Here is an 11,823-nt window from a genome sequence, read left to right as displayed (position 1 = left end):
GATGTCCCGCAGAGGTCGGAGGGTCCAACAGCCCAACAATGTCAATACCGACCCGCTCAAAAGGGGTCCCGACCACTGGGAGTGGCTCCAATGGGGCCTTCAATTTGGTCCCAGTCTTGCCACTGGCCTGGCAAGTCTTGCAGGTCTTGCAATAGGTGTCAGAGGCAACTCTCATCCTAGGCCAATAAAAATGTGGGACTAGCCTCGCAAAGGTCTTGACCTGGCCCAGGTGTCCGGCTAGAGGTATCTCATGCGCCAGTTCCATCAAAAAGGCCCGGTAACACTGGGGGACCACTAAGGCCCTCGAGGACCCATGCACCGGAACCCTTGGTTCACTGTACAGGAGGCCATCCTCCCAATACACGTGATAGTTGCCGGTCTCCTTGTTCATCGCTTGGGCTTCGGCCTGTCGCCGCATGCCTTCAAGCGTGGGGCACTCCTTCTGCGCCCAACAGAATTCCTCCCGGGTAGGACCTCCTTCCACATGCCACTCGGCAAGGGTCGGCAAGTCCCCCACGGGAACGACATCCACCTCCACGGACTCCGGGGTTACCTCCGCGGGCTCCCCATCCATCACACGGGGTGTGTCCTCCACAACACTCTCCTCTGGACCGACAGTGGGTTGGGCCGTTGTTTCAGGCTCCAACCCGGGTTGAGCTTCTTGCCGAGCAGCTGTGGTGACTACGCAAGTCCACCCTGGTAATCCCAGCATCTCAGTGTGGGCCTTAAACTTCACTTCCTTCCAGGCGGTATGTTCGAGGTCATTACCGAGCAGACAATCCACAGGTAAGGCAGGGCTGATCGCAACTCTCAACGGGCCTGACACTCCTCCCCATTCAAAGGGAACTTGAGCCACGGGATAGTAGCTCATTCTGCCGTCAGCCAACACGGCCGGATGATACACATCAGGAACAACCTGCTCAGGGGACACCAGCCGCCTCACTACAGTGGTCATACTGGCTCCTGTGTTCCTCAGAGCGTCCACCTCCTCCCCATTGACCTTCACCCTCTGCTGGTACTTAGCAGTATTCGATGGTAAGGGCGTCACTGGGACCATCTCTCTATCCCCAAGTGAAACCAGGGTCAGGCCTGTCCACTCCCCTTCCCTATCTAGGGGCAGCTCCAACCCAAGCGCTACGCTAGCCACCCCGGGACTCTTGCCACCAGTGGGGGCTGGGGGTCGTTTGCGACACTGGGGATCTCCCTTGTAGTGTCCGATATCTCCGCACTCATAGCACCGGACCACTTTTGACTCTTGCCACCAGTGGGGGCTGGGGGTCGTTTGCGACACTGGGGATCTCCCTTGTAGTGTCCGATATCTCCGCACTCATAGCACCGGACCACTTTTGGCTGCTGACTCTTGTCAGGGTAAGTGGGTTTTGGGGAACCGTTCTGAGGTGGGGTACCTACTCCTTTCCCAAACTGTCTAGTTTGTGGGCCTCGTGAGAACTCCGTTCTTTTATCTCCACCCCCTTTCTTCTGAGGGGCGCCCTGACCGCCTTTCGGGCCATCTCCCCCGGGGCCCTTGTGTGACACCCGGGTGCTGACCCAAATATCCGCCTCCTCCGCGAGCTCACGGGAATCAGTAAGCTTGGGGTCCACCAAATGATGGCGCAACTCCGGAAAACACTTATCCAAGAGGTGCTCTCTCAAAAAAAGGTTATACAGACCCTCAAAATCACACACCTCGCTGCCACGCACCCAACCATCCAGAGCCTTTCGGGCATATTCAAAAACATCCACCCAATTCTGTGTGGACAGCTTATGGCTGCCACGAAACCTCTGGCGATACCTTTCAGGGGTAAGGCCAAAATGTTTGATAAGTGCCTCCTTCATGGGGGAATACCTAAACTGGTCTGCCTTCTCCAATTACAGGAGTGAGTCCCTGACATCAGGAGGTATATACCGGTACAAATCACCTCCCCAGTGTTTCTCAGGCACCCCATGGGCAGTCAAGGCAACTTCATACGCCTCCAACCACCTAGCAATGTCATCCCCTTGGTGTAGCTCGCTATCACCTCCTTGGGTAACCAGAATCTGGGCTCCTGATGAGCCTCTGGTCCGCTGCCACCATTAGGACTTCCTGGCGCACTCAACTGCAATGCTTGCAGCTCCATTTCCTTGAGCTGCAGCTCGTGCGCCAGCTTCCTCCAATGCTAATTTCTCTCTCTCCAAAGCAAACTGCTTATCTTCCTTTTCTCTCTCTAAAGCCAGATTCTTATCTTCCCTTTCTCTCTCCCTCTCGTGCTCTAACTTGGCAAGCTCCCACTTCAATCGTCTCTCCTCCCTCCTGTCCTCGTACTACTGCGGTGACACACTCTCCCTAGATACACTGCTTCCTGACCCGGAACGTCTTCCTGGCAATATATTGTCTGGCATGTCAATGTTGAGCAGGCCTGGGTCTTCCTGAGTGTCCGCCTCCCCGTGTGTGACCTGTTCCCCATCCTCTTCTTCCTCTGGGTGGGCCCTTACCCATGCCCTCAAGGCGGTACGGAGCTCTTCTTTTACAGCTCTCGTCCCCACAGGCACTCCCATCCCCTGACAAAACTCCCTTAACTGCACTACAGTGTACCTATCAAGGTCAGCCAGCTGGAACTCCATTCTGTCAGGTGAGGATCTAGATAACCTGGAAGAAAAATTCTAAGATGTGGGCAACAATGCTGGTTCAACACACTTTGCTGCAGGCTAGACAGTGGTGGGCATTTGGGTTTGCTTGAAGCACGACAGGTGTCCAATTAATTGCAGTACACTCTGTCCCACTGGAGGGTGTTAGGTAGCTACAGGTCCCCCTGGATCCCACCGCTCGCCAACAATGTAAGAACTGGGACCACCAGTTCTCCGGGGGGTAGCATGGCTCGAGCAGGAAGGCAGCCAGGGGCTTGCGTGTAAAGCAGCCAGTTAACACACACATCCAATGAAACACACAGTGGCGCAATAATGGAGACCACACCAGTAGTTGTATTTGAAAGAAATCAAGATCTTTTATATAGGCTTTCAAATAGAGCGATGCATTAGTAATTCATTAGTATTTCAGATAAGCATTTCATTAAGACATTTCATGAATCACGTTCAGATTGCATTTCCTGTAAATGGGTGAACATTTCATTAAGCATTTCAGTAAGACTTTTCATTAAAATAATAACAAGCTCATCTAAGCAATGAAACATTAACTAACCCCGCCTGTCGCATCAGACTCTTTGGCAGGCAAAGGGGTATTTGTATAAACCTGGAGGATCCTACAAGAAGCGACTATAGTATTGCGTTTAAGTAACACATCAAACCTCTCATGGACGCTTTTCCTAGAAAGTAATAAAACATTCCAGCAAGTACTTATCAGTCTAACAAGGAACTTCAAAGTACACAGCCTTTAGTCATCAACCACAAGCCTTTCTTCTTGTGAATACAGATCGGTTTGCGACCCAGATCAGATCATCAGAATATTATGGAAGTCCACCTCTGCAAGAAAATTCAGTACAGTGAAGTGACTCCCCTCTCAGGCTGGTAAATATGGTACACTTTAAACATATCAGGCTTGTAAATACGGTTCACTTTGAACATATCAGGCTTGTAAATATGGTGCACTACGATATAATGAGGAAAGTGTCTGACCCTCCAGCCTCCAAATATTCTAGGCACATTCAGAAGGGGGCCAACAGGACCCAGTCTCAGCTAACCCCGGGGGAGGGGCGACCTCGGGCCTCACTCGGCCTACCGCCCTCCTCCCCAGGGGGTTACCTTGTGTTCTTCGGCACTCCGGGGCCCTTGCAAAGTGTCCGCTTGGGGGGAAAGGAGCTCCGGCCCTGTGCGCCGCGGGGGCAGTTGTGGAGCCCCGGCGCCGGGGCGAAGCTGGACCAGCGTTTGGGGCGCCAAGCGGAGGGGGCTCTCAGGCTCAGCGGCCCCCTCCGTAGTGAAGTGCAGCTCTCTTCGGCCGCCGGGCCGTGTCAGCGGGGCCCGCGGTGACGGCCAATGAGGGAGCAGTGTGGGCCGGGCCGCGGGACCAATCGCGGCACAGGGAGACGGGGGCGCGGCCAATGACGAGGCCGAACGCCCTCGTCACGTGATGGAGGCAGCGACTTGGCTTCAGGCCTAACGAGGCCTGACTGGACTACGCGGCGGCCTTCCTCAGGCTCCGGGGGCTGCCGCGGGACCTACTCTTAGTCAGGTGGGGCCAGGCCACACTGCGGCGGCCCTCTTCTGGTACCGGGGGCCACCGAGGGGTATCACAGTGCTTCCGTGGGCTGCGGCGGTGATTTGGTGCGCTGAGCGACAGCGCCTGAGGGGCAGTCTCGGCTGGGCAGAAGGAGGGGGCCACTGGCGCCTCCAGGCCCGGCGGGACAGCGGCAGACAGCGACAGGCTATCGCAGCGCTCGGGGACAGAAGGTGAGCGCTTGGGGGCAAATGCAGCGCCTCGCTGACAAGATGATTCCTGAGGGGGAGAAGCGCTTTAGAATACCAGTGCCTCACAGGGGGCTTCAGCGCTAGAGTCTCGAGGGCACAGTTAGCTCAAGGTAGGCAGGATGGGAGCAAATTGTAGCGCTTGGCCCACAGTTCAGTCAGGGGGAGACAGGTAGGCCCAGTTGTAGGCAGGGGATGCGCAGGGCAGCACAGTCCAGTACCTGGTCCCAGGAAGCAGGTTTCTTGGCGCTTGGATGGTTCTGCGCCCTTAGTTGCTTGTTTCTTGAAGTGGAAGGGGGGGGTGATTAGTTGAAGGCTTGAAGAATTTCTCCTCAGTCACTGCAGATGGGCCCTGGGGTTCCCTACCACTGGACCAGCTTAAGAGGCAGCACCTTAATCCTGTCACTGCCAGTAGCATAGGTTCCTCACTAGGCCCTCCCGCCTAAAACTCCTGCGTGGGTTCCCCAGGTCAATGATGCCCCAACTGACTAGAAAAAGTTCCCTCCCTTGCTTATATATGTCCAGGTCAGGTGACCACTCTCTAAGGCGGGAACAGTCAGGTCCGCCTTTCTTCTGGAAGGTTCCAGGAGCTTCCCCACTCTAACTATGGACAGGGGCTGGGTGGCTGGTGTTGCAACATTGTATGGGGACCCAGCCTGCTCCTGGCAACTAGGGTGCTACACTAAAAAGACCTCGCTGCAGTAGCAGCGGCCAGTGGCAGCCATGCTGGAAGTAGAGAGCACCTGCACCCTAACACAGATTAGCTATGAAAAGGTGCCCGAAGACCTAAGGGCCAACAAAAAGAAGGTGGGAAAAATGAGGCAAGGGCAAAAAAATCATGGGGAAAGACCACCCTAAGGCTGACAGGTCTAACAGATCTGATGTCATCAGCGCAGTCTCCGTACCGTGGAATCGGCGGAACCCAAATTGAGTATCATCGAGTAGATGGTGTTCCTCTATGAAAGCAGATAGTTGTAAATTCATTGCTTTTTCAGCCACTTTGGCCAGGAATGGAAGGCTTGCAATTGGCCGGTAGTTTTACAATTCATCCTTATCAAGGTGAGGCTTCTTTAGTAATGGTTTGAGGAGAGTTTTTTTTAGGGCGTCTGGATAAATACCGGATCTGAACATGGTGTTGCAGATTAGAGTAATGGCAGGTATAAGCACATCGATAATAGGTGGAAGAATTTTAAAAGGACAAGGATCAAGTGCAGAGCCTGTTTTGATCGTGGTGATGATTTCTGCAGTTTGAGCGTTGGTGATATCTGTAAAATGAGTAATCTTGGGTGCAGAGTAAGTCGAGGTATGGGTAATAGAGGGGGTATTAGTATTATTTGAGAAAGCCGAGAAGATGTCATTGACCTTCGTGAAAAAGAAGGTAGCCAGGGCATCGCAAAGAGATTGAGAGGGAGGTGGGTTCAGATCAGGGGAGTAACCAGCTAGCTGCTTGGTGGTATCGTAAAGTTCCTTAGAGGAGTTTTTTGCTAGCTCTATCCGTTCACTAAAGTACTTTTTCTTAGCCTCACTGATCATGGTTTTATATTTGACCAACGTCTCCTTGTAGCGAATTCTGTTGTCTTCGCTATAGGCCTTCCGCCAATGCCTCTCCTTGTTCCTGCAGAGTTGTTTCTGGGTTCTTAGTTCGTCAGTGAACCAAGGTGCCGAGGGGGCGAGTCTGTTTCTGGTCGCCTGTTTAGTGGGAACCAGTGAATTAGCGGCAGTACCCAGCCAGCCGTGGAATTGCTTGGTGGCAATGTTGGGGTCTGCGGAAAAAATGGGGTTGGAATTACCAAGTAGCGTTTTCAGGCTAGGACTATCTATGTCATTCCAGGCTTTAAACGGTTGACGGGAATTGGCGAATACTTTAGCGGTGAGTGTTTCCTGGATGATGATGGAGCCCAAGATGGAGTAATGATCTGACCAAGTGAAAGGGAGGATTTGATTTATGTGGATATCCTCCAGATTGGAGAAGATGCCATCCAGTGTATGGCCACCGTCATGCGTAGGAGAGTTAACCAGAAGGGGAAGACCAAATGTCTTCATATCCGAGATAAGAGATAAAGTATCCCTATCCTCTAGTTTGTCTAGGTGAAAATTAAAATCACCCAAAACTGTAAAAGAGTCTTCCAGAGCCAGGGATTCCAGGATAGAACTCAAATCCGTGATAAAGTCTGATCGTGGTCGTGATCCAGGTGGTCTGTATACGAGGATCCCTTTGAAGTTGTTGGAAGGGGATAGCATGATTGTGAATTGCAAAGCTTCGCAGGAGGATGACGGGGTGGCAGTAATTCTCACATTAAGTGAGTCACGGGCGATAATCGCTAGTCCGCCCCCTTTTTTATGCTGTCTATCATGTCTATAGATTGTGAAACCTCTTGGGACTGCAATCACTAGGTCTGGGTCGGATGAATTGTCCATCCAAGTTTCGGTCATGAATAATATATCTAAATTCCTATCCTCTATCAAGTCTGCTATATCCTGTCGGTGTTTACCGAGCGAGCGTACATTAGAAAGTGCTATTGATATGCTGGTATGTGTATTTTTGTTAGCACTGGAGGGTGATTTAATGGCGAGGGGGATAGAAACCATACAATGAGGACAGAACTGTGTGAAAAGACCGGGAAGGGATATTGGGTCAAGCTTTCGACAATCGCAGTGATTGTGAGGACGCATCTCGAGCAGCTTAATATTAGAGTAGTGTAGACAAGTCGCTGGGTTAAGGGGACCAGGGGTGGTGGCCCTGGGCCCGGTCCAGGCGCGGACGGGAGCAGACGGGCTTGCCTTTGGCGCGCCGCTGGCGCGCCCGCTGCGCCCGCCCGCTGCGCGGATGGGGAGGGTTAATGTTTTTGTACATGTAAGGGGTGGGTTTAGAGGAGGGTGGGAGGCGTCCAACAACTGGACCGCAATCCTTCCTCCCAGCAAGATGGTGTCTGAAATGGGTGCAGTTATGGTGGCAGCGCCTTAAATCGGCTGCGTCGTGCACAACAAAGGAATTGGCGGCTTCGGAGCGAGGCTAGTCTTGCGCCGAAGTGCAAAGAGGTAGCGTTTAAAATAGAGCTGTTAAAATATATACAGATTTTAAAATACACGTACTTCGTATTTCAAGAGCGTGCAGAAAGGCAGTGAACAGAAAAGAGCTGAGAGCCCCCGGCTTCCGCCTCAGGGGAGAATATGGCAAATATCACAGCTATAGTATGTGATGCCCCTTAAATATACTGGGAGGGCGGGAGGCGTCCAACAACTGGACCGCAACCCTTCCTCCCAGCAAGATGGTGTCTGAAATGGGTGCAGTTACGGTGGCAGCACCTTAAATCGGCTGCGCCGTGCACAACAAAGGAATTGGCGGCTTCGGAGCGACGCTAGTCTCGCGCCGAAGTGCAAAGAGGTAGCGTTTAATATAGAGCTGTTAAAATATATACAGATTTTAAAATACACGTACTTCGTATTTCAAGAGCGTGCAGTAAGGCAGTGAACAGAAAAGAGCTGAGAGCCCCCGGCTTCCGCCTCAGGGGAGAATATGGCAAATATCACAGCTATAGTATGTGACGCCCCTTAAATATATTGGGAGGGCGGGAGGCGTCCAACAGCTGGACTGCAACCCTTCCTCCCAGCAAGATGGTGTCTGAAATGGGTGCAGTTACGGTGGCAGCGCCTTAAATCGGCTGCGCCATGCACAACAAAGGAATTGGCGGCTTCGGAGCGACGCTAGTCTCGCGCCGAAGTGCAAAGAGGTAGCGTTAAAAATAGAGTTGTTAAAATATATACAGATTTTAAAATACACGTACTTCGTATTTCAAGAGCGTGCAGTAAGGCAGTAAACAGAAAAGAGCTGAGAGCCCCCGGCTTCCGCCTCAGGGGAGAATATGGCAAATATCACAGCTATAGTATGTGACGCCCCTTAAATATACTGGGAGGGCGGGAGGCGTCCAACAACTGGACCGCAACCCTTCCTCCCAGCAAGATGGTGTCTGAAATGGGTGCAGTTACGGTGGCAGTGCCTTAAATCGGCTGCGCCGTGCACAACAAAGGAATTGGCGGCTTCGGAGCGACGCTAGTCTCGCGCCGAAGTGTAAAGTGGTAGCGTTTAAAATAGAGCTGTTAAAATATATACAGATTTTAAAATACACGTACTTCGTATTTCAAGAGCGTGCAGAAAGGCAGTGAACAGAAAAGAGCTGAGAGCCCCCGGCTTCCGCCTAAGGGGAGAATATGGCAAATATCACAGCTATAGTATGTGATGCCCCTTAAATATACTGGGAGGGCGGGAGGCGTCCAACAACTGGACCGCAACCCTTCCTCCCAGCAAGATGGTGTCTGAAATGGGTGCAGTTACGGTGGCAGCACCTTAAATCGGCTGCGCCGTGCACAACAAAGGAATTGGCGGCTTCGGAGCGACGCTAGTCTCGCGCCGAAGTGCAAAGAGGTAGCGTTTAATATAGAGCTGTTAAAATATATACCGATTTTAAAATACACGTACTTCGTATTTCAAGAGCGTGCAGTAAGGCAGTGAACAGAAAAGAGCTGAGAGCCCCCGGCTTCCGCCTCAGGGGAGAATATGGCAAATATCACAGCTATAGTATGTGACGCCCCTTAAATATATTGGGAGGGCGGGAGGCGTCCAACAACTGGACCGCAACCCTTCCTCCCAGCAAGATGGTGTCTGAAATGGGTGCAGTTACGGTGGCAGCGCCTTAAATCGGCTGCGCCGTGCACAACAAAGGAATTGGCGGCTTCGGAGCGACGCTAGTCTCGCGCCGAAGTGCAAAGAGGTAGCGTTAAAAATAGAGCTGTTAAAATATATACAGATTTTAAAATACACGTACTTCGTATTTCAAGAGCGTGCAGTAAGGCAGTAAACAGAAAAGAGCTGAGAGCCCCCGGCTTCCGCCTCAGGGGAGAATATGGCAAATATCACAGCTATAGTATGTGACGCCCCTTAAATATACTGGGAGGGCGGGAGGCGTCCAACAACTGGACCGCAACCCTTCCTCCCAGCAAGATGGTGTCTGAAATGGGTGCAGTTACGGTGGCAGCACCTTAAATCGGCTGCGCCGTGCACAACAAAGGAATTGGCGGCTTCGGAGCGACGCTAGTCTCGCGCCGAAGTGTAAAGAGGTAGCGTTTAAAATAGAGCTGTTAAAATATATACAGATTTTAAAATACACGTACTTCGTATTTCAAGAGCGTGCAGTAAGGCAGTGAACAGAAAAGAGCTGAGAGCCCCCGGCTTCCGCCTCAGGGGAGAATATGGCAAATATCACAGCTATAGTATGTGACGCCCCTTAAATATACTGGGAGGGCGGGAGGCGTCCAACAACTGGAACGCAACCCTTCCTCCCAGCAAGATGGTGTCTGAAATGGGTGCAGTTACGGTGGCAGCGCCTTAAATCGGCTGCGCCGTGCACAACAAAGGAATTGGCGGCTTCGGAGCGACGCTGGTATCGCGACGCCGGAGGCGACCCCTGTTTCTTTTGCTGCTTCCCCTGATTTTTATTCTTCCAATTCTGTTTTGGAAAATTTGGATGGTTGTCTTTAGTAGACTTTGCTATCTGAGTCTGCGGTTGAGTTGCCGTTTTAGCAAAAGGCTTAACACCCAAACTATTGCGGCCAATGGTCTTATAAGCCTCCGCAATAATTCATGGTAACGCTCGGGGTTTGTCGACGTCTTGGACAAGGCGCAAAGCATTCGACACCTGAAAGTTAACCGCATCTCCCTTTACATTACAAAAGATGAGATCAGCAACTACGTCAAACACTCCAACGAGCCTCATTCTCAACTCGACAGCCGCCTCCGCACTGTGCTCATCCGGAACTTGCTTGATCACAGAGGGCAAGACATTCATAGACAGCGAGCAGAAATACTTCGCATATTCTGCTGCAAATACTTTACCCCAAATCTCACAATCTGTTAACTCTGGCAATAAGTCTTTCTGCAAACTAATTGTGAGAATCCTGTGTTTTTCCACAGGAGTTGTATTAGGAAACACTGCTTCCAGTTGGTCAAATTTCTCAGCATGACAATAAGGCATATCGTACTTAGTTTGAGGGTGCTTGCCCATTACCGAATTAACCGAATTAACCATGAATGGACTAATCTACATCCCGGCCGGTCCAACTTGTTCCGCTGCAAGAAACATATTGAACCAAAGCCCTATGTACCCCAACAAAAGAGGTATAAAGTTGACACAAGTCGTCAATCGGGGCATTGAGATAACGTGGATATGGTGTGAACCCGGCTAAGACTGGCCAAGTTGCCCCAGGAATTGACAAGCGACCTAACCGAACCGGAGTTACGGTGTGGGGGAGGGTGCAATACAACCAAATACGATGCTGCCATGGCAAAATTGGAATCTCTTGTGTCCTATATGGAGTATAGTTCACAGGAATCGCAGTGTGAGTGTATGTATGAAATGTATCCTCATCTGCATTTATTGCAGGAAACGTGACCCAAGAGTAGAAAAGCTCAAAGGAGAACGCCGAATATGCACTCACCACAAAGATAACAGACATACCATCGTCTGGTACTCCAAACTGCGTCAGATGACGCCGGAGCGCTGTCCAACTATGCTGAGCTATGTCAATATCACCCATGAGGACATAGAGAAGAAAAACAATTTATATAAATTGCAGTACAACAAAGGGTAGTATTCAAAATGTGAACCTTTTCATAAATCTCATGCTTGAATTAACCTATAACACATTAACGTAGGTAGGTTAATCCGTCACGCATGTTAACAGGAAAAGGTGTTGAGGGTATTGTGGACAGATACGAGCACTAATCAAGACTTTGGGCGCCATGTTGCGGGAATTCTGCTCATGCACAGAACTATGCACAGGAAACCAGGACCTCAGTGTATTGTGGTGTACCAAAAATCCACCTCAGTGCCCAGAACCCCTATCCGACTAGCAACAGTGTCTCATTCATTCTCCGTACTACAGCAAAGCTACCAATGAACAAGCGACTTTGGGACCTCTCAGGAATAGTGGGAATCAAGAACACTCTTTTGTTTTTATTCTCATAAATGTCCACAACGTGAGCAATCAGAGACACGGTATAGTTTAAAATGTTTATTTCAACTACGTGCTCTAAGATGCAGTATATTTGCTAACATAAGTAAAAAGATGCATAAAATCAATACAATCAACATTGTTACAATTCCATAAAATACAGAGGGAGAAATCATATTATAATGATAGTGGTACCAGGTCTATAGCGCTTTCTGTACCACCCTCCCCTTGCTAGGAGCTAGGTATTATAATAATACAAGATCTCTAGGTTAAAACCGGGAACCCCATTCCTCCAAAGTCAGGTGAAGTGAATCACATCCCAGATCAGCACAGCTCTTTCTCGATTGAAAGGTTTTTTCCAAGTGCTAGTCTCATGCATGCAGTGCAATATTAAAAGCACCTGAGTTTCAGAAATGAGCA

The sequence above is a fragment of the Lissotriton helveticus genome (genome assembly GCF_964261635.1).
Source record: "Lissotriton helveticus chromosome 1_1 unlocalized genomic scaffold, aLisHel1.1 SUPER_1_unloc_18, whole genome shotgun sequence".
Lineage (NCBI taxonomy): Eukaryota > Metazoa > Chordata > Amphibia > Caudata > Salamandridae > Lissotriton > Lissotriton helveticus.
Note: the sequence above shows the minus strand (reverse complement) of the source record.